The 23231-nt window shown below is 32.6% G+C and overlaps 1 long non-coding RNA gene across 1 annotated transcript; it reads right to left on the bottom strand.

The window, feature by feature from the left end:
* Positions 1-19692: 19692 nt before the first annotated feature.
* Positions 19693-22971, bottom strand: LOC118353557 (uncharacterized). Its single transcript, XR_004812723.2, has 3 exons — positions 22853-22971; positions 20771-21058; positions 19693-19818 (listed from the first exon to the last, which is right to left on the bottom strand). It is a non-coding gene; the product is annotated as an uncharacterized LOC118353557 (long non-coding RNA).
* Between the last annotated feature and the right edge of the window lie 260 nt (positions 22972-23231).

Below are 23231 nucleotides of genomic sequence, written 5' to 3'. Positions count from 1 at the left end.
ATCTGGCTATTTTCAGTCTATGGATTCATCATTAATACAATACTTGAGTTTAGCAAGAGAGTAGATTTAGATAGAAGGAGAAGTCTAGATCTAAGAACTCACGCATGGCATTTGTAACTTTAGGAAGTAAGATGAAAAGGTGCCAGCAAAGGAGACTAGGGAAGATAGAAAAGAAAGAGAGTGCAGTGTTTTGGAAGTAAAGGAGGGGTTAGGGGTTCCGAAAAGGAGGAAGTAAGCACTTGCATCAGTTACACTGAAAGATGAACTAAAAAGAATGGAGAAATTGCCAATGGGTTTTGCAACCCAGAGGTCATTGTATACATTGCAAAATCATTACAAGCAGGTAGCATGATCAAACATCTGATGTGATTGGTTTCAATACGAAAAAGTACAAAAATAGGCAACTGTAGAGAAAAAAATGGTATATAACAGAAAACATATACAAATATTTCAAAGCATTCTGTTACCAAGTGGGGGGAGACAATAGGCAGTAGTTTTAGGGTTAAGTGAGGTTAAGTGGGAACTTTTTACTCATAAAGTGGGAAAAATAAAGTGTATCTGCATACTTTGAAATATCCAACTATCCCAAAAAGCTTTTCTTTCACTATGATATAGGAAATATCCAACTATCCCAAAAAGCTTTTCTTTCACTACTATCATGAGAAATATATGGATAACATCCTGCCAACCAAATTATTTTCCCCTGACTCTGAAAGAAGGGAAATAAAAAAAGTGAGAAATACACACATATTATATGAGAAAGAAGTTCCTTGGCATAAAGTTCATGAACTTAACCATGAGTTCTTCTGTGCCTTCTTCCATAAACAGCTAGAGTAGACTTGACATGATTTGGTTTTCCCAATTTCAAACCAAGGGTATTTGCCTGATAAGGCCCTTCTCTGGGAGTGCCTACTTTCCCTCTAACTTTTTTGACTTTTGGATGTGATTTTCTGAAATTCCCAGCTACATATTGAGAATATTCTTTTGTGTTTTCACATATGACTTCAACTCTGAGTCTAAATAATGTTCCTAATTAAACTGAAAATATGCAAGAATTGAACTCTCACATGAACCTTTTTAAACCACTTTTGAGTATTAAAAAAAAATGCTTCCTGCTTTCCTCTCTCTTGCATACACACACAAAAAAAACAGATGTTTTCAAAGTAAACACAGGATCGGCTGCCCGATAACAATAAACTATTGAGAAGAGATGTAAGGTAAGGAAAATTTCTAATTTGGTTCATCATCAGTATAAATTTAGACTGTTTAAAAATAAGTATGTTAACACATAGTCAACTAAGTATATAATACAGCACAGATCATCAACATAAAAATTTCAGTAGAAAGTAATTCATAATAACTTCTTGGTTTTTAATAGATGGCTATATATAAATAAAATTATATTAAAAACTATACTGTAAATACACTTTTATTTATGATGTCTATATAACAAATTCTTTTTGACATTGGTTTGTCAATGTTTAAATTCTAACCTTGCTTAATAAAAATACAGAAGAAAATCCTTGAATCATTTCAGAGTATTTTCAAGGCTTCATGGCTTCCATAAAGAGCAGAGGTGAAGACTCTATCATATTTCCTATTTTCTTAGTCTATCAAGTATACATGTTTTGGAAGTAGGCAACATGCTCCATTAATGGAAATTCAAGTGGGTAACTGTCTTGCACAAGCTTAGCATTAATTTACAATCTAGTTTTAACACTGCCCTTAAGAATTTCAGTGTAAGACACTTTTAATAGCATAAGCAGAATAAAACATGTTATGAGGCCCTGTGAAATTCATATTATATTTTTGATCTGGCTAAAGTCATAGCATGCTGAAAATCTCACAGAATTTATAGTGGTTTGGTAGTCTTTGAGCTTGTGCGTAAACTAAATTATTTCACTATTTGATTTCTTATTTAGATTTTACCAAATATATATATTTAAAGATAAAATGTATCATTGTAAAAGTATTAAAAATAACAATATAGTTTATACTGATTTTATGTTCTGATAAACGATTTTAAAAATGTTTTATATCTAGATTTTTAATTGCCACATAATTTGACAGAATTTTAGTCCCTGCTATAAAAGATATATAATATTTTAACATAACAAAATATTAACACTTCAAGATATCCAAAGCAGAATCCTGTTTCTAAGAACAACAAAGAATAAATTTAAGGAAGATATAGATTCATTATAAAATATTTTAGCTAATATTTGTTTAGCATTTAAAGAGTAATTAGCACTGTGGTGTTTTATATCTGATATTTTATTTCTACCTCAAAATTACCATAGGATGTAGGTATTTTTTAGATTTAGAAATAACTATAGTAGACCCTAAGTACTTAAATATAGGAGGTAACAAATGACAATTTTGAGATTTCACCCTACATTTCTGATTTGAAAGCCTAAACCATAAATCATCATGTATTATTAGAGATTTTTAAAAATATTTTTGGTATAATATAATGTTATAATCTTCAAAAAATCTATAATCCCTAATTAAGCTTTGTAGAAGCACTTTATGCAAACCTAACTCAATCATTTAGAATTTTTATGTTTAAACCACATTTTGGGGAAAATTAGTGCTTTATTTAGCTTATATATATGTCTGTGTATATATATATATATATATATATATATATATATATATATTTAAGATTTTAATTATTTATTCATGAGAGACATACAGAGAGAGGCAGAGACACAGGCAGAGGGAGAAGCAGGTTCCCTGTGGGACTTGATCCCAGGACCCCAGGATCACAACCTGAGCCAAAGGCAGATGCTTAACCTATAGCGTCCCTATAGGTATATATATTTAATCACAAGTTTTCTTTAAATCTTAAAGGGTTCTTCCTGGTTATCATCCAGTATGTATTATGACCATGACTAAACTCCTAAACAGCAAGATACGAGGAAGAACTGGCTGGAGATGTATCTCCACATTAATCACTAGAGTTGATTCATCTGGCTGGGTATGCAAGTGTCCTGTTTTTCTATACTGCATGGAGGTACTTCCTCAACTATTAGCTTTTTTGAGAAGTATTACCTTCCAGTCAAGAGTGGGATATCCTTCAATCAAGGATATTTGATTGCCTTATCCATGCCTTGTCTCTGTTTGCATTCTCCACAGTCTCAAAGGAATAAATATGTAGGTCTTTAAATAACAAATGAAAATCTATACTTATCCTAATAAAATGCTCAATCATCAGTCCTCATTAAACCTGAGTTATGAGCTACGTTGATGCCCCTGATCAATCTCCTCTCATGGGATTATTTTCTCCCCTTGTCTTGGAGGCTACCACATTCTGTTCAGAGTGAAGAATCAGTTACCTCCTCTTCATCCACTCATCCAACATCTCATTTGCTATGTCCCCTCCATAAAATTTTGACTGCTCCAAGGCTCAGTCTTTGAACCTTTTCTCTTTTACTATTTATACTCACTTCCTAAATCAGTTCATTCAGTCTCATTACATTCAATGCCCTAAATATGCTGATGAATTTGTGTATATAATCTGGACTTCAATGAAACACAGATTCCAGTGCCTATATTACCACTTTGATGTATATTTGACATATCAAATTTAAAACTGTCACAAGGAGATGAGGGGTGTAGAGAAGAACAGATTTTTGTTTTTGTTAAATTATCCCATGACCATTAGTGGAAACTCTTCCAGTTGTTCATGATTAAAGTCTTGGGTTCATCTTTACTTTTCATTTTTCTTTCAAACCTTATATCTAATCTATTGAGTAATCCTGCTAGCTCTACCTTCAGTTCTCATTTCATTCACTGCTATCTCTGTGCCCCTAATTACCAGCATAAATCATTTAAATTGTGATGATAGCCACCTCTCCATCTTCCTACATTTGCTTTTATAATGTTTTATTGTCTTTGATACTCAATTGCTAGAGTTCTGAAAATACAAGTTAGATTGTGTCACTCTATTCCTACATTTTCACTGGCTTCACAGTTCATGAATAGTAAAAGAAAAATTCTTAATAGCCTAATTATCTTATTTTTTTAATGTCCTTTCCCCCCTATGACTTCAGCATCTTCTATTCAACCCCACTCATTCTAGGTTACAGCTATACTGTCTAGCTTCCATGCTCTTCCTCAACAATGCCAGGTAAACTCCCACCTCAAGGGTTTATCACTTATTTTTCCCTTGAAAACACTAAAACATTCTCTCATCTTGCTCTCCTACTTCAACCGTCTGCTCAATTATACCTTCCTTATGAAATCTTCCCAGGCTGCTTTTAATAAATTGCTATCCCACAGTAATACTCTTTTATCTCTGTTTGACTTCTCTTAACACCTATCACTATCTAGCAAATTTTTTGCTTATTTATCTTGTTTGTTCTATCTCCAGCTACTAGAAAGTACTATCTATTGGCACAAACATGCTTATCTCCTTCTTATTGTTCAGTCACAATAACTGAAATATTCAATTAGAGTACAATACTTAACATATTTGCTGAAAGAAACCAAAGATAACAATGTAAAGAAAAACACCCTTGCTATCCTTTAGGATTTCCATATACATCTATTCATTCAACAAGTATTTATTGAACTCCTATACTGTGATACAGTTCATTGTAAAGATAAGGTAGTGTAGGAGATGACAAAGCCCACACTCTTCAGGGGCTTACAATTCAGTCAGGGAAAAAGTCAAACAAAGTCCACAAGAATGTTTAAAATATGTTCAAATGATAGTAATTACTGTGAAAGAAATTAAGTAGAATGCTATATTTGAATGAGTCTGGACTATCGGAAGCTGTGTAAGTAGCCTCTGTGCTACTTCAAAAAATACATTTAAATTGAGAGTTGAAAGATATAAATGAGACAGCCAAGGAGAGATGTGTAAATGTCATTCTCTACCAAGGATAAAGCAAGAACAAACAGAACTGCAGGACAGGGCAGCATAGGTCTAGGAACCAGAGGAATTCAGTGTGAGAAGACCTTCATGACCAAGGGGAAAGCAGTAAAGGGTTTAGGCAGAAAAGTGACAAACTTGGATATTTTAAAAGTTCATTTGGTGTGTCCCATGGAAAATGAATAGTAGGAGAGAAGTGATAGCCAGAAGGTGCCCAGGAGGCAACTCTCTTATTCAAGGCTATAGATGTTAGCTTTGAGGATTAAGGTGGTGGTAATAGAAACTAAGAAAAATGTATAAATTTGAGATATGTTTTAGAAACAAACTCTATAGTACCTGCTGATAAATTGTATGGGAATAAAGACAGCAGGCAAATAAATAATAAATGTTCAATTTTTAGGCTGGAGCAACTATGAATTTTAGTATCTCCTTTGGAGAAAAATTCAAGAATTATATTTAGTATACATCATGTATGAAATGTCTATTAAACATCCCAGGGGAGATGTAAGTGGGCGATTACAGACATCTGGAACTAAGATGAATGCAGAACCATACCTGTTGGAAATATTTGCTCCTCTATCCCCACTGACTAGGTCAGTGCCTTGCACATAGCTGAAGATCAATCAATGTGTTGAATCAAAGATTGTTCCTCATTCTTTCAAATATGCATGTGGAAAATCTTATCTTTGTTTATAATTCCTAATATTTATATTTTTAGTGTTTTTTCTTTACTACTGGTAATAACATGATTAAAATCTAAACCATTAGTTCTCAAATTACTTTCTCAAGTAACTGAAAACTATTTCTCTAAACACGATTAAATTACGCTAATGCAGGTTTAAACTGTTTTCAAAGCAGACCATGTGCAAGCTCTAAAACTATGATAATTAATGCATATTCTAAATCTTTAATAATCAAATACCTTGTTTGAAACTCTTGGGACAAATATTTATATTTTTTCTATTTGAGGTTTTTGGGGGCTTTTCTAGAGGTTTTACTCTTTTAAATATGATAAAAGCTTAGTATAAATGACAACAATACAACACAAAACCTTTATTTTGCTTCAAGGTCTAAAATCCAATTATATTTGATTGTGAGAGTTGGAATAAAGTATAAAAAAAGGAAAAGTAAAAAAATACCAATACATCTTATAAGTGAGGCAATTTCCCTAGAGACAAGAATAACACATATCTTCCAACCTCATCTATCTTAGCATTCAGAGTACTATGTACAAGATTTTAAATAAAGCCAATATGCTCATCTTTCTTTTCACCATGTGTTACTAAATCTTAAAGGACTTCTTTAAGTATTCTTAAATATATAAAATGACTTCTTACCCCTCTACAGATTAGGCACTTATTCAAAATTGTCAAGCAAATAATTTCCCTGTTAAGATGCTATTTATAGCTTCTGCTATAGTGGGCCATGTATTTTAGACGTGCACATGTTTTGATATGGGTTTGTCTAATTTCCACAAACAATATCATAAAATCCCATGATTAGAACGTCAAAGTGGGACAAAAATAAAAGGAAATTGGAGACTACAGATATTATGAATATATATATGCACTCTTGTTATGGATGTGTTTTTTACACTATACTGTTAGCAATAAGATACTTTGCATTGAAACACTTTAAGACTTCTAGACATTGACATTTTTAGAACTTTTAATAAGTTTAATTTAATTAAGTGGGAGAGCCAGCCTTATATCATCTACTTTACCCAATTTTGACCAAATAGACAATCTGATATTATTATATTGTATTCACAATCTCCTATTCTTATTTATGAGAAACTATATATTCCTGAGTGTTAAAACAAAAAAGGCAAAATTAGGAAAAACCACATAGGGGTGCTTGGGTGGCTCAGTGGTTGAGAGTCTTTCTTTGGCTCAGGTCGTGATCCCAGGGTCCTAGGATCTAGTCCCACATCAGGCTCCCTGTGGAGAGCCTGCTTCTCTCTCTGACTATGTCTCTGCCTCTCTCTCTGTGACTCTTGTGAATAAATAAATAAAATATTTTTTAAAAACCACATAGATGAATAAATTAGAAAGGTAAATGAAATCTCAAATATCAAAATACACAAGAAATTAATCATTGTGTTTTCTTTGTTATATCCAAAAACAATTATCCATTTTTGTTTGCATTAAATATTTAAAGCTTCAAAATCATCTTTAATGTTATTGCTTTAATGTTTAATTGCTTCTTTAATTGTTTAATGTTTAATTGCTTCTCTCTCTAGTCTCCCCTTTTATACTCCTCTGTCTTTCTTTATACCCTGATGCACAGGGGCTTTGCCCTCATAGAATGCCCTTCCCCTCTTGCCTTCCTATTTCAATCCTCCCTAAGGATTGCCACTTCCTAAGTGGCAATCAGAAGTCCACTTTGCTCTGTAATGCCTTTATATTCCTTATTGCCTTTCATTTCCTCAATCCTACAATACATTATTTTCTTCTTATGTTTTTTTCCAGAAGAATCCTGGAATAAGAAGGAACTTAAAGTATTATTTAACTCATACATCAACTACATGTATATTCATTGTCCTCTGTAGCATCACTAATAAACATTCTACATGGATAATCATATAAACTTTGATTTACATAATTCATGAGGCATCTCATTTATTTAACACAGTTTAAACACTTTCCCTCCTTGTATAGACTCAAATTCTGCTTTCTAGTTGCTAAATTTTCATCTCTTCATTCTTTAGTATATGACACTTGTTTATCAATTCCTAGATTGGAGGAACACTGTGTAATTTAACTTCAATAATGGCTGTGCAAAATGGAATAGATATTTGTAGACCTGTATGTCAAAGCATAGGTTCCAATTTTCTACCCAATACTACAGGTGATGTCTGACCAGCACATATGGGACTTTGTGATGAACACCATACATTTACTTATGTGGACAACAATTATACTAGACTTTTTGGCGACTCATCACACCATCATTAAATTGCATTGAACTTTAAGTCCACTTAAATCCCAAAATCTTCCTTAGTTTGTGATGCATAGCCCTGTATCTCTCAATTTGAGATGTTTTAGCAGAGTTACTATTTCCCCTTTATACAGCACCTGATATACAGTGGAAACTCCACACTTTTATAGAATGACCTTATTTTTTTTATTTTTATTTATTTATGATAGGCACACAGTGAGAGAGAGAGAGAGAGGCAGAGACACAGGCAGAGGGAGAAGCAGGCTCCATGCACCGGGAGCCCGACGTGGGATTTGATCCCGGGTCTCCAGGATCGCGCCTTGGGCCAAAGGCAGGCGCCAAACTGCTGCGCCACTCAGGGATCCCTTATAGAATGACCTTAGAATGAAAGAAGTTATCAAATAATTTTTAACCTTAGAAATAAATGAAAATTCTTTAGAGATGTAACCTATGAAATGTGGCATCCAACCTGATTTGACTTGGACTTTCTCATAACTTTTTTTCATCTACTGTACTCTAAACATTTAAAAATGAAAGCTAAAATATAAAGAGATAAATAAAACAAAAGTAATATTGCATGTACTCAGTAAAAGGAATATAGAAAACATTTCCAATAAAATCTTCAATAAAAACACAAAGTCCCAAACACAGAGAGATATCACCATATCCTTAACTTAAAAATATAAAAAATTAAAAACTCAGTCCTTATTTAAGAACTTATAAAAGTGAGCTCAGGTGAAGGTCTAGGTCAATAACCCTTGAAGAGGAATCTCATAGAAAGCTGAGGAATATAAAATTTCCACAAATTGTAGGGTCACACAAACCAGAACATCATCAATGTTAGATCTTTGTCCAACTTCAAAAAGATCTCTCATGAGCTGTTTACAAAATTGCATGAAACTCTTAAAGTGCTTAATTCCCTAACTAGTATTTCCCTAATTGGTATTTCTGTTTTCCTTTTTAAAGCCTAAGAGATGTGTTTTATGAATTTTTATTTTAATATAGATCAAGCAGTACTGTAATTGCCAGAGATCATTTCAGATCTTAACTTCACCTTCTGAAGTGTTTGCCAACCCTCCAAGTAATTGATTAGCACTTCAAATTTTTAATCTATTGCTTTTAAAAAAATGAATTACTATGCAAGTTAGCTTAGTAATACTGGTAGAGAGCTCTTACCAGAATAATACACATATGCTGAATTACACATCTTGGGAATAGCATTTCAGTTACACAAACACCTGACTCCATTCTCATCCTGTTTTTATCCCAAAGAGATCAAGAAAAACTGTCAAATACCTTGCCAAAATCTGGATCAGTGTATCCATGTTATTCCCTGATTTACTAGTTTAATAACTGTATTTAGAAACTGTATGTATCTACAGAATCATAAGAAATGTTCACTAAAGTTTCCTCCTCTTTTGAGGACTAGAGTCAATTGCTGAATTTTGGGGAGACTGAGATATTGATAGCATAATAGAACTAAGTGTGGCAAGAAGGAAAAACAATCACACATATCTAGCTCTTTGGTCCTTGGAGAATGAGTACCTTGGTCTTAAGAATTTATTACTAAATAATCCAGATCAAACATTGCAATGATGTGGGGAGCTTGATGAAAAGTATTGCCAGGTGTATTCACTATGTAAGATACCAATGCCTCAAGTTTTCTAAACCCATCTGGTATGTTCAAGGACCTGTGAGTATGGAAAATCTCCTGGATTAACATTAGATCCAATATTTATTATGGCTATACTCTTGAGATTTATCAAGAAAGTAAAAATCAAGAGAGTATGATGGGGATTAACATTAGATCCAATATTTATTATGGCTATACTCTTGAGATTTATCAAGAAAGTAAAAATCAAGAGAGTATGATGGGGAGATACAAGTATTGAACATGGGAGCAAAATCACTCCTACATAGTTCTTTTTCCATTCATTTATTCAAAGGTGCATTTAATCATATGCTTAAAAACCAGGGTCTCTTCATATACTTTTGCTCAGGTGAAAGATTTATGATGAGAGTTTGAACGTTTTAATATCCTAATTTTATTTTTCCATGATGCTTTCAGTTAGGATACATTACTATTAAAGATTTGGTTCCCTACCAAATTAAGTCCATTTACAGGACTTGATCTGGACATCGTATTTTTTTCACTCTTTGTGACCTTATGAAAGAAATATCTTCTGTTTCTGAAAATAATTAAACTTACATGTAATCTATCACATTAGAACAGGTTCTTTGCCATTGTTTTGTAAAGACAATTAGTTACTAAATATAATTTTCTTATTTTTTTCCATCTTAGGAAGTGTGGAGTGAAAGACAGTTGTTTTTAATTTTTTTTTTCCCAGAGATAAGATACTTGGCAGTAAATGAGTAGCTCTGGGGAAAAAAAAAAAAATTAACTTATTCAAATCAATGCTAGTTTTTGAAGCCTTTATTCCCAAGTCAGAAATTAGGAACTGGAAAGGAAGTAAATATCTCTCAAAGTACTTATTCTTGGGATGCCTGGGTGGCTCAGTGGTTGAGCCTTTGGCTCAGGACGTGATCCCAGGGTCCTGGGATCGAATCCCACATCAGGCTCCCTGCATGGATCCTGCTTCTCCCTCTGCCTGTGTCTCTGCCTCTCTGTGTCTCTCATGAATAAATAAAGTCTTAAAAAAAAAGAGTACTTAGTCTTGGGAGTGACTTGTGGTCTGAGAAACTCTGAATTATTGTCTTTCAATATGATTTCCCATTGAAGAGATTACCCATATTATTGGCCATTAATTAGAAGTAAGTTTGTAGTGGGTTAGTGGTCTCAATAAATCTCTAAAATCTAGAGAGGGCGACAAAACATGAGAGACCCCTAACTCTGGGAAATGAACAAAGGGTAGTGGAAGGGGAGGTGGGTGGGGGTATGGGGTGACTGGGTGACGGGCACTGAAGGGGGCACTTGATGGGATGAGCACTGGGTGTTATACTATATGTTGGCAAATTGAACTCCAATAAAAAATATACAAACAAACAAATTAATAAATCTCTAAAATCTAATTTCTAGTCTTAAAAGTTTAGGGAGGTAAAAAATATAATACATTAGAAGTTTTTGAAATATCTGCTTCCAATTTACCATGATAACAATCTGAAACTGTGAGGTTACATAATGGACATTGATTTGTACTTTAACTAGCAAATTTTAGAGGAGGAACAGAGTACAGGCAACTGTTATGAATAAATCAGTTAAGGTCAATTCCCAATATAAGTTTTCAAGATCTCAGAGTCTGTATCAAGCTATATACCTCCCACCCTTTTTTGTGAAAATCAGTAGGTCATTGGCTATGATTAAAATTGTGTATGTGTGTAAATATATAAAATATTTCAATCCTAGACACAAGCTTATATATTCAATCACTCAGAACTATGTGTACATTTTAATATTTGGGCTAATAAAAATATTTTATAAAATATTGAAATGATTTCTAAGAATTATAAATATTCGCATGTAAATCATTGTATTCTGCATTGAAAAGTCTATATAAGTTTCTGGAGATAGTATGTTTCTACCTTTTTGATTAGGTCAGTGAAATTAAAGAAATTAAATACTTTAAATATTCTTCTAGTTTGTTTCAGCTATAATTTAAGTTAGGACTAGATTTCACTGAAGCCTTACACATGCCATTAAAATAAAAAAAAAAATTCTCAGACACAAAATAGGAAAACTTGTTTCAATAAAGAATCCTTATTTCCTATCAAATATATTATATTTCAGGATACAGATACACAATTAAAAATTACCTGCAAAGTAATGGGGCTGACCAGAAAATGCTAGAATTTGACTCCATACAAAAGTCTTTTTGGGTGTTTTAAGCAATGCATGGCAAGGTTTGGAAGGGGAACAAGCAAATCCAACAAGGGAGAGTCCAGCAGATGGTGGAAATTATCCTGGATTCTGAATCTGGAGATGACAATTATCAGGGATAAATAAGTAATTGTCAGAAAAGTCTAGAAATAGTTAACTAGGATTCACCATAGGCAAAATATCAGAGTCAAGAAATAAGAAACCAAGGTATATGTAGTAAAACAAAGACACAAATCCACATTGGGCATCAAAAATGTCTATCCTGAAAAATCAAGGACTGAGCATAGAAAAATTTGAAAAACATTTACTCTTTCACACCATTTACTAAGGGATAAGTAATACACCTATCAGTTCTGAAAAATTAAATCTGACTGTTAAAGTTTCTATTTTAGGCTAGTCAGCTGTGTTCTAGAAACACTGAACCACCAAGAATCACAAAACCAACAAAGCCTCCAGACCTACAGGACACCTGTGCACTGAGACAATAATCAGAAAATGCATTCATGCATCAAGAAATAAAACTGGAAGAGAATTATGGGATAAATTCTGGCCCTTAGAATAAAGTAGAAGCCTCTTTCTAGAAAAAGGACTGAAGGGCAGAGCATTTTAACAGCAGAACTATCCTGAGTAGTGGACTAGGAAAACTCCCTTAAAAACTGTTTTTTATTAAAGGCAAGATTGTTTTCAAATCCAGTGATCAGATTGAGTCTGGAGGGTGTGGATGAATCACATAACCACAGCCTTCAGAAGAAAAGGTCTAGGGAGGCAGGAAACCAGATGGATTATGAAATTTAAAGTGAATTTTACTATATATTTTCCTAGCTTACATTTTTGGCTCATTAAGAACTGAAATGCTTCATAGATTTTAACTATATACAAACCCAATATTTCTCTATATCTTCTAGTTTTTGATGTTTAGCTGCAGAGGAAGAGAAGCTGCTCTTAAAGTTATTTCCACCTTCATTCAAAGGGTGACTCCAAAATCCACATAGGATGTAATTCCACCTATCCCTCTTTTTCTGGAATTTCTGTGCTTCAAATGTGCAAACTGGATTGAACATGGAAGATAAGTAAAGAAAACAAAGATAAAAAAGGCATTATAGGGGGGCCTGGGTGCCTCGGTCTGTTAAATGCCTGACTCTTGATTTCTACTCAGGTCATCAATTCGGGGTCCTGAGATTGAACCTTACAAGGAGCTCTGTGCTCAATGGGAAGTCGGTTTGAGATTCTCTCTCTCCCTCTGCCCCCCATCCCACTCCACTCATGCTCACTCTCTTGCTCTAAAATAAATAAATAAATTGTTTTAAAAAGGCATTGTAAACACCCATTTTCTCTACAAATTTAAGTTGGAACTACAAGAATAATTATACTGCTGCTTGCTGCAAAAGTACATCAATTAAGTTTACTATAATGGTTATTGATTGTATGTCTATTATAAGGGCATTCTGAAATAACTGAGGAAAAGGCAAAGACAGACATTTCCCCTAGCATCATTTTGCATATATCTAGAAGAGAATTTTGATGTAAGTATTAATCTTTATCATAACAAAAATTATAAATGCTATAATAGGATGAAACAGATGCACAGAGGGGAAGAATCAGCAAACTTTATCCCTGTTGGTCTTTTACTTATGATAAAGAAAAATATTTCTCTTATTTTTAGATCGAGAAAATAAACAATGTAAAGAAAATAAGCACTGTCAGTAAATACACAAGAAGGTAGTTTAAATCAATCATGATTAGTCTGGTTATCTGTGTTGGAGAAATAAATAAATGATAGGACCTATAACTTTGGAAGTATTTAGAAACCTTAGAGCTTGAATGTCCTGTTAGTGTAGGATAAGTGGGCAGAGGAAACACTTGAAAAGATAATAGCTAAAAAACGTTTGAGAACTGCTGAAGTATAATTCATAGACCTATGAAGCTTGAATGATCTCTAGTAGAGTAGGAAGACTGCAACAAAAACTATGATAAAAACTTATGTCCTACAGCAAAAGAAAAAAATATGAAAATCAACTAGAGGAAAAACAGATTATCTTGAAAGGAGAGTTAGTCTAACAATGAATTCTCTATCTCAACAATAAAAATAAAGTAGAGGAATACCCTCAATATACTAAAAGAAAATAACTAGGAACCTAGAATTCCATTACTTATGAAAGTATCTTTTAAGGCACCATTATAAAAGAAATAAACTGAAAGTTAGCAATTTCATCACCAGATTAAACTAAAGGAAAAAAGGAATTGATCCAGTATGGTAAACTAAAATAAAAGATAATATTTAATAATTTAGAAGGTAATAAATATAAAACAAATACATATTGACTATAAAGACTAAGAATCTCTATTGATGTTAAAATCACATATAATTAACATATATGACAACAATAATATAATTTTAAACAGTAAATGGAGCTAAGAATTTTAAAGGCAGGATTCCTGAATAGCTCAATGGTTGAGCGTCTGCCTTCAGCTCAGGTCATGATCCTAGGGTCCTGGGATGGAGTTCCACGTTCGGCTCCCTGCATGGAGCCTGCTTCTCCCTCTGCCTGTTTCTGCCCCTCTCTCAGTGCCTCTCATGAATGAATGAATGAATGAATGAATGAATATCTTTAAAATTTTTTTCAAAGGCAATTGCATATTCTTGAGAAGACGTAAATATTAACTTTGGATCTGGTAAATTATCTATAATTTTTATGGTAACTTAAGAAAAGAGAACATATAACTCATCAGCCGGTATCCTATTCCCCCAGAAATCAACATTTCTCTTCATGGTAGTGGTTTCTTATTTACATCTGCATCTAAGTCTTTCTCTAGCTAAAGGATCCTACTCATCAACAATAAATGAAATAGTTAATAAATAAACTAGTTTTCTTCCCTTTTGGGTGGTAAAACCCATTTTCTACAGCATTTCCAAGAGACACCCCATTAGAATTAAGACCTATTAATGCTCTCAGGATTGTCATGGTCAGCAGTAGTTCACCTATGTCAATTTTCTTCTTTTCCTATGTCATTTCCCCACAATCTACTGTTTTTTTCTATATAGCCTCTCCTATAAACCATTAATTCATCTTACTCCGAGGGAATGATTCTAAAAGAACTCAATCTACAACAAATTTAGTCAAGAGAAAAATAGGATAAGAAATAAACATTAAAAGGTGGTAGGGTAATAGTAAAAAAAACAACAACAAAAACAAAACAAAACAAAACAAAACAACATAGACCTGATACAAAAAAATAATGTAATAACATGATATATTTTACTCAAATATATTAATTAGACATATTTGATAGAAATAGACTGAATGCTTCAATCTGAAGAAATGTTACCAATAAGTAGATAAAACAATCTGTAGGTATATAGAAAATTTAAATACTATTAACAAATTTCTGCTAATTATCATTTATGGAAAACTATGTCCTCAAACAGATGATAGGCCATATGTTGGGCCATAAAATAGATCTTGATAAATTTCAAAGGATTTAAAAACTTGGGTATATTCTGTGATATAAAAACAATCAATTAGAAATTAAAAATGAGATTCTAGGAAAACCTCAAATATTTGAAATGAAAAAAGAACATATTTAAATAACTTGAACCTCAAAGATGAGATAGTAAAAGGAATTAGAAAATATTTTGAACAGAATAATGAAAATATAACACATCAGTTACTTAAGATGCTTATATAATAAAAGACTTAAAAGAATGACCAAAATACCCAATTTAAAAAGCTACAGGGAGAAAGGAAAATTAAACACAATTGAAAAAATGGGATAATAAAAGGGGAGAATTGAATAATAAAAAATAAATCCATAAAGAAATGTTACAAACCCCAAAGTAGTTTAAAATTAATAAATGAAACAGGAGAGAGAAAACACAAATTACAAACACGGGAAATGAATACTTCTGTAACTTCTACAAATGTTGAAGGTATAATGAAGGAATATTCAGACCTTCATGCCAATAATATTGGCAATTTAGATGAATGAAATAAGCAAACTCTTTAAAAAATAGAGTTTACCAAATATGACTTGAAATTAAATAGAAAATATGAATTCATTCTATTAAATTCCTAATTAAAATCTTTTCCAAGAAGAAAACTCCAAGTTCAGATGACTTCATTGGTGAATTCTACCAAATATGCAGATAAGAAAAAACAACAATGTTAAAAAATTCCCACAGAGGAATTCCTATGAGAAGAAACACTTTCTAATTCACTGTAAGAGAGCTATATAATGTAGGTAACAAAAGCTGATAAAAATACTACCAATAATATTATTAACCAATATAGCTCTTAAAATTAGAAATAAAAATCCTCCCATATTGGCAAAATAAATCCAATAATGTATTAAAAGTATAATATACATAATGAAATGTGAGTAATTTCAAGGTTAGTGTAACAATCAATCAATGTAATTTAGCAACAGTGGATAAAAGAAAAATAATAACTTTCATAAATTCATAAAAATTATAAAATACAGTAACTATAACCACTTATAATAAAGATAAATTTCTGAGCAAATTAAAAATGAAGGAAGTTTGTTCATGTTGCATGAGAAGGAAGTCCTCTCTCAGCATTTGTATCCATCATAATGGAAATCTTAGAAAACATAGTAAGGCAAGCAAATAAAATCAAAAGTAAAATATTAGAAAATATACAAAGTTGTTATTCATTGCAGACATGACTGTCTATAAAGAAAATTCTAATAAAAGCTACTAAATTTAGAAAAATTTAGAAAAATTTAGGATAAATCTAGAAAAATTTATCCTAAATTTAGTATACAAGTTCAACACACATCAATTGCATACTCTAGCACTAAAACTGCAGAAAATTAAAAAAAACGTTTAGAAAAAAAAATACCGTTTAGAGTCAATAATAAAATATGTTAAGGGTAATTTAGTCAAAGATGTTTAAGACTTCTAAAATAATAACTGTAATAGTTATCTGAGGAAAAAAATAAGACAAATACATGAAGAGATATTATTAGCTTCTGGACAAGAAGGCTCATTATTGTTAAGATGTAACTTATATCTTAAGTACACAGAATAGCCAAACAATCTTTAAAATGAACAGATTTGGAGAACTTACTCACCTTGATTTCAAAACTTACTCTAAAGCTACAGTAATGATGAGAGTGGTCCCAAGAAAAAATGTCAATTCTATGGGAAAGATTATTGGCTGCAGAATAGACTACATTGATTTTTTATAAAGTCAACAAGGCTATTTATTGGTAGGTAAAATATTTTGCTTCATTTTTTTTTTGTAAATGGTGGTAATTAAACAGGAAAAATGCATGAGGAAAAATCTTTGACCTCATACTATACACAATTATTAATTTATGATAAAATTGTGGACCTCTATAGAAAAACATGATATATAAAAAGATTATAAATTTTGCTTAGGTGTATGCAGAATTTTCTTAAGATAGAAAAAAATCAGGGGCACTTGGGTAGCTCAGTCAGTTAAGTGTTGTCTGCCTTTGGCTCAGGTCATGATTCCTGGGATAGAGCCCTGTAGCAGGCTCCCTGTCCCATGGAGAGCCTGCTTCTCCCTCTCCCTCTGCCACTCCTATGCTTGTGCACTCTCTCTCTCTCTCTCAAATAAATAATAAAAATCCTAAAAAAGAAAAAAATCATAACTGGCAAAATCAGATAATCTTCACTTTACCCAAATTAAACACTTGTCAAAACTTCACAAAGAAAGTGAAAAAAATCAAGACTTAGAAAAAAATGTTATTTCTATATATTAATCTACCATCTTTCTATCACTTATTCATCTGTTGACTGACAATGGCTTGTATATGGAACACAAAATCCCACATATCAATAATAACCTAATATTTGAGCAACAAACTTGAAATGTTCTTAATATCAACAATAAGGTATATAAATTGCCAAGAAACTCACAAAAAGGTGCTATCATTGGTAATCAGGGAAATGCAAATCAAAACCAAAGCTGGGTCGCACTTCACATTGCTGTCATAAAGATAAAACTGTCAGCATTAAACATTGGCAAGCACACAGATATAAAAATATACCACAACTATTTTAGCAGTTTCTCATATACTAAATATGCAACATCGTATGACCCACCAGTTCCACTCCTAGATATCTACTCAAGAAAAAGGTAACATTTATTTATAAAAGTAATTATATAGTAATATTTATTACAACATCACTCCTAATAGGTGCAAACTAGAAACAACTCAAACATCCATGAAAGGAGAACTCATATACAAATTATGGTATATCCATGTAGTGGAATAGAATTCAGTCAAAATAAAAAAGAACTATGGTATATACAACAATATTAATGAATCTCAGTAATAATAAGTGAAAGAAACCAGATATAAAATGTACATATTACACAATTCCATGAGTTCAAGAATAAGATAAACTACTCTATGATTATGGAAATCAGAAAGTGGTTGCATAGGATAGACGGATGTCAGAAGGTGGTTTAGAATAAATACTATTTGAGGAGACAAAGGCTATATTTTGATTCAATTGCTGATTACATGGATGATACTTAGTAAATTGTACCTTGAGGTCTATGTATTTCACGGAATGAAATTTTGACTCAATTAAATATTTTGTAAAAATACTTGAATTAGCAACATTACCTCTCTGTGACCAGTAAGTTTGAACAATGTATTTCCCATTCCCATGATGACATAATTTGCTAGCATTAATTTATGATATAGCAGCCCCGGTGGTCCAGCGGGTTAGTGCCGCCTTCTGCCCAGGGAGTCATCCTGGAGACCCGGGATCGAGTCCCACGATGGGCTCCCTGCATGGAGCCTGCTTCTCCCTCTGCCTGTGTCTCTGTCTCTCTCTCTCTATCTCTGTCTGTCATGAATAAATAAATAAAATATTTTTAAAAAATTATGATACTACTCTAGTTATTTTCAACCTTTGGGGAAATATAAAAGATATCTTCTCTGAAAAAAATTGTTGCTAAATAAATGTATACACACACTCTTCTGGTTTGGATTCAAAGAACTGTCCAGCTGCTGTGCCATCTTCTCAAGAGTTATGTCTTGGTAGCCCTCAGTGTTTGGCAATATTAGGGACTCAAACATAAACAGAATTAATTTGATTTCTTGTTATAACCATAACTCTGGTATTATTTTATATAATTAGAATTGTTTGAAAACCCAAATCTAAACCCTATGTATTTCAAAATAATTAAATGTGTAAAATTTTTAAATTTGACTTACAGGATATTTTAGTATGAATTAAGTCCTATGTCTTAGGCCCATGTAATTATGACTTTAATATTATTTTTTGTCTTTTCTGTTGAGGCTATATTTCTGTATCCAAGAGATTATGGCAGTGGCAAAAAATTAGAGTAATATTGGTAAATGCAAATAAAAATCCCATGAATAATTTAAAAAGTAGAAGAGCTATAAGTTATACTCATCTCTTGAATTTACCATCAACACTATAAAAAATTACTCAGAAATAGGCAAGTTTTGGTAGCATGCCTTTCATTGTCACACTGAGTCATTGTTTAGTAAGTTCACACAAGAATTAAGTTGTTTAGTAGAATATACCTGTGCTGTGCTGTTCACTCTTGAGAGATTAGAATCTGTTGCAGAATATAATTGAGTTGATGTGCACTGCTGGTTAACCCTCAAGCTGGACCTGAGAATCAGAGGCTTTTCACTCCCTTCCCTGTCCTTGGAATGGACACTCTTCTCCCACTCTTCCAAAGGTAGGAGCTACTTTTAAATATGTAACCTTGGCCAGGAGAAAAGATGGTGCCTGACTGGCTCAGTCAGTACAGTGTGGGACTCTTGATCTCAGGGTCATGAGTTCAAGCCCCATGTTGGGCATGTGCCTATAGAAGAAAAAGGAGAAGGAGAAGAAGAAGAAGTAGTAGTAGTAGTCTGGAAAAAGTAAGGTGTTGCTGAAACCATCTGGTCTATATTGGTCACCAAACTCCATTAAGGCCTCTATATAAACTTTTAAGATTCTGGTGGGCAGGTGTGTAGAGCTAGTTAACTTGCAGCTGCCACAACAAATCCTTTTGTAAGTCCCCGTATTAAACTTGCCTCCAAACTCACCTTGAGTGATTAGCATCTTTCTTCAGTATCCCCTTACCCTTGCAAAGGACAGCCAGTTTCAGCCTTGGGAGCTTCTGAGGTTGTGAGCCAACAGAATCTATAAAGTTAATTTCATCATGTAGATTTCTCTCAGTTAGAAAAGTATATCTCTAAGGTTACAGTTATAATATGTTTTAAAATGTGAATCCATTTTTATCTCTAGTTCACCAAATTTTAAAATTATTTTCTTGGTGAAATTATTACACAAAAAGATCTTTAAATAAGCTTTACCAATTAAGCTTTGAGTGAACTTTACCCTCATTAATAACTTGACTAAATTCTTTGACTTTTTCCAATTCTATATAAACATGAAAGTCATGTTTTTAACTTTTTGAGAATCATGTTTTACTAACATTCATATAGAAATGCAATTTTTAATGCATTACTTTATTCTAAATTTGAAGAATTTATTTTACTAAATTTTCTGTAAAATTTGCACACTAATGTGTACTTTCCATTTAAGGAGTAAAATAATCTCCAATAAAAGGAGCATTTCTTCAATGCCTCCAAAAGCCAATTAGACTAAGACTTCTTTAAATGGCAACATAGCAACCCAAGAATATTTCAAAGTATCAAAATATTTTTATTAATGTGTAGAACCTAGATGTCAGGTCAGCAAATGTGAGAAGAAAAGGTATAGAGTATAGAAATAATAAATGATAGTTTACCTTGAAGTATGTTTTTTCCTCAAGACTCTAAAAACTTCAATAAGGTTAAACTCATTAAATACTTACAGTCATTGGAATTATGAGAAAACTAGTAAAAGGACTGTATATCAAGTTCAAATTCATGTAGACAAATGTAACTGCGATTTGTACTCAAGGATGTGGGAATGTAAAAACAGAATATAGAACGCACTAACTCACTGGAAATATTTTTTTATTTTTCCTGAAAATGCTTATAAAATTTTGGCTCCATATGTTTAGATCAAAAAGGTCAGTTTGTATGTTAGAGAAAATACTATTTACAATTGAGTAACAAACTATTCAAAAATTCAATATTAGACTTACCAATTACTAGAAAATCTTAGGCCATTTCTACAACTTGGGGTTCAGCCAATTGTTCTGTTGTTTTTCTCAGATCCATCTTTCTTGTCTTTCCTTCTCTCATTTATCACCTTACAGTCTTCTACATTGTAGTACGAGGTGCCAGGACACACACACGCCTCTCCCTTCCCCTTCCTACACTCTTACCCTCAATGCCTCTCAGCCTTTTATTTTTAGACTATAAGATAGTACTCTGGGGAAACTCAGTATTTGTTTTGTGTTGCAGTTCTTTTGAAGGATTATCTTGCATTCCTGGAGGGAAAGTGGTTCAGAATTTTCAGTTATATTCATTTACAAGCTGGTCCCCACTCTCCTACCAACACCCTCCCTTCTCCCAATTTGTTCTAATTTTAAGTCCCCTGAAGGCAACAACAATGTTCTATTGTCAATGTATACATGATGAGCTAGTTTACTTAATGGCTTACCACTAGTCATCATTTTTCAGATGAACATACGGGAACATAGAGGGATTAAGTAATTTTCTCAATATTAGACTACAAATATATTGTTGAACTGGTATTGAACTAAGACAATACGATTACAGAACTTGTTCTTGTGTTCTCTATGCATTTTGCCTACCATAACTGTTGAATGAAAAACATTTTCCATCCCAATACATATCTTTTTCCTTTTCCCTCAATGTATCTAAATATTATGTCTTAAAGTCTTCATTCTTGTGCATACTCTTCCAACTCACTACAACTTCCTCTATTTTTGATCCTCATACTGCCTTTACACACAACTGTGATATTGTGTTGCCACCTATAAAAGATTTTATCTCTACTGATTCATACAATGGTAAAACTTATGTTTATATAGTACTTAGGAAATTTTTTTAAAGATTCTTGCTTATTTGAGAGAGAACTTGAGCAAGCAAGGAGAGGGGCAGAGGGACAAGCAGGCTCCCACTGGGCTCAATCCCAGGACCCTGAGATCATGACCTGAGCCAAACTAAGACACTTAACTGACTAATCCACCCAGGCACCCCAGAAATTTTCTAATATCTATACATATTACTACACTGATATTCCAACTAAATCATAATATTGAAAATACATATGTTGCTATATCCTGTAGCATGCAGCAATATTAAGATATTTAGAAATTACTAAGTATTTCTGTAGTAAAATGTAAAAAAAAAGCTATCAAAAATTACTTCAAATACTGATTTGAACAAATTGCGTATAAAATATGTAGATCTTTTATTTCTGGCTTTACATAAACAACCAATATTTAATTGGGCAAACTGCCAACATTTACTACTTCAGAATTTATGGTTGTAATAAATCTAAGAGCAAAGTATTTTTTGGTTGCAAGAATGAAGCAGATCAACTCATGCTATTTTTCTTCCTTCCATCTATGTGCTTTGCTATATAAGCAAAAACCATCCTATTTGGATGTCAGAGAGAGAACATGAATAAAAAGCCATTAGCTATAGCTGTTCCAAATGTATAATAGGCTGGGATTATGAAACCAACAAAACATCTGTTTTTCCTGTGAGGTTCTGACAACTTAAACTCTAGTTGTGGTGGACTGCTATTAGATATCATTAAAGCCTGTACTCAATGCACACACCATCTGTCATCTTGAAGCTGCATTAACTCATCATTTAATTCCATGCCCTTTTCAAATTGTGCCTTTTAATGTTAACTTTACAAAATTGTTCCAACAGTTTTAAAAATACTATATAGCCTCTACATAACCATGAGAAGGATTTGAGGCAAAAAGTCTTTTCTGTATGTGGAACAAATGTAGCTTCTTCTCTATGGACCACCCGTCCCTTTTTTTCTCCAAAAAAAAGAAAATTTATCTGTGTAAGACTCTAAATACAATTATTCACATGCTCATCCCTAGAGAATCCCTAGAGAAGTAGTGTGTTTGGCCTCACCATCTAGCCATTTTCTCTTTGATGATATCATGTGTAGAGTAACTTCTTTCTTCTTACACTATCACACTTGTCATTACATATCCCACTTACTTATGATAGTTACACCATTCCTTGTAGATTTTATGAACTTCATGTTTTGTTTCTATATGAAAACTCACATCACTTGAAGTCAGTGGCAATCTTCCCAAGAGTCAAATATAGTGTCTTGTTTCAAGCACATGGTGGATAATGAAGAGTGATTTATAGATGAAATCCAATTAATCCTAGGTAACTATAATAAATTAAAAAGAAATAAGTTATTTGACTGGATGTAAACATCTTACGTAAATTAATAAATAAACATAAAGACTAAGAGCATAGCAATTCTCATGAATGGATTTTCTCAATAAGATTTCACAAAATGCACCTTCTGAATTATTTTTTTTTAAAAACTCTCTTCTGCCTAACAATATTGAGATTCTAGATTTATTGTTATGATGCCTGAAAGTGCTCTAGAAAAAGAAAGAATGCCAATAAAAGACAGAATGAGTGTCTGCT

Source organism: Canis lupus, chromosome 38 (assembly GCF_003254725.2).
Source record: "Canis lupus dingo isolate Sandy chromosome 38, ASM325472v2, whole genome shotgun sequence".
NCBI classification, from domain to species: Eukaryota; Metazoa; Chordata; class Mammalia; order Carnivora; family Canidae; genus Canis; species Canis lupus.
Note: the sequence above shows the minus strand (reverse complement) of the source record. Positions and strands in the feature narration are given on the sequence as shown.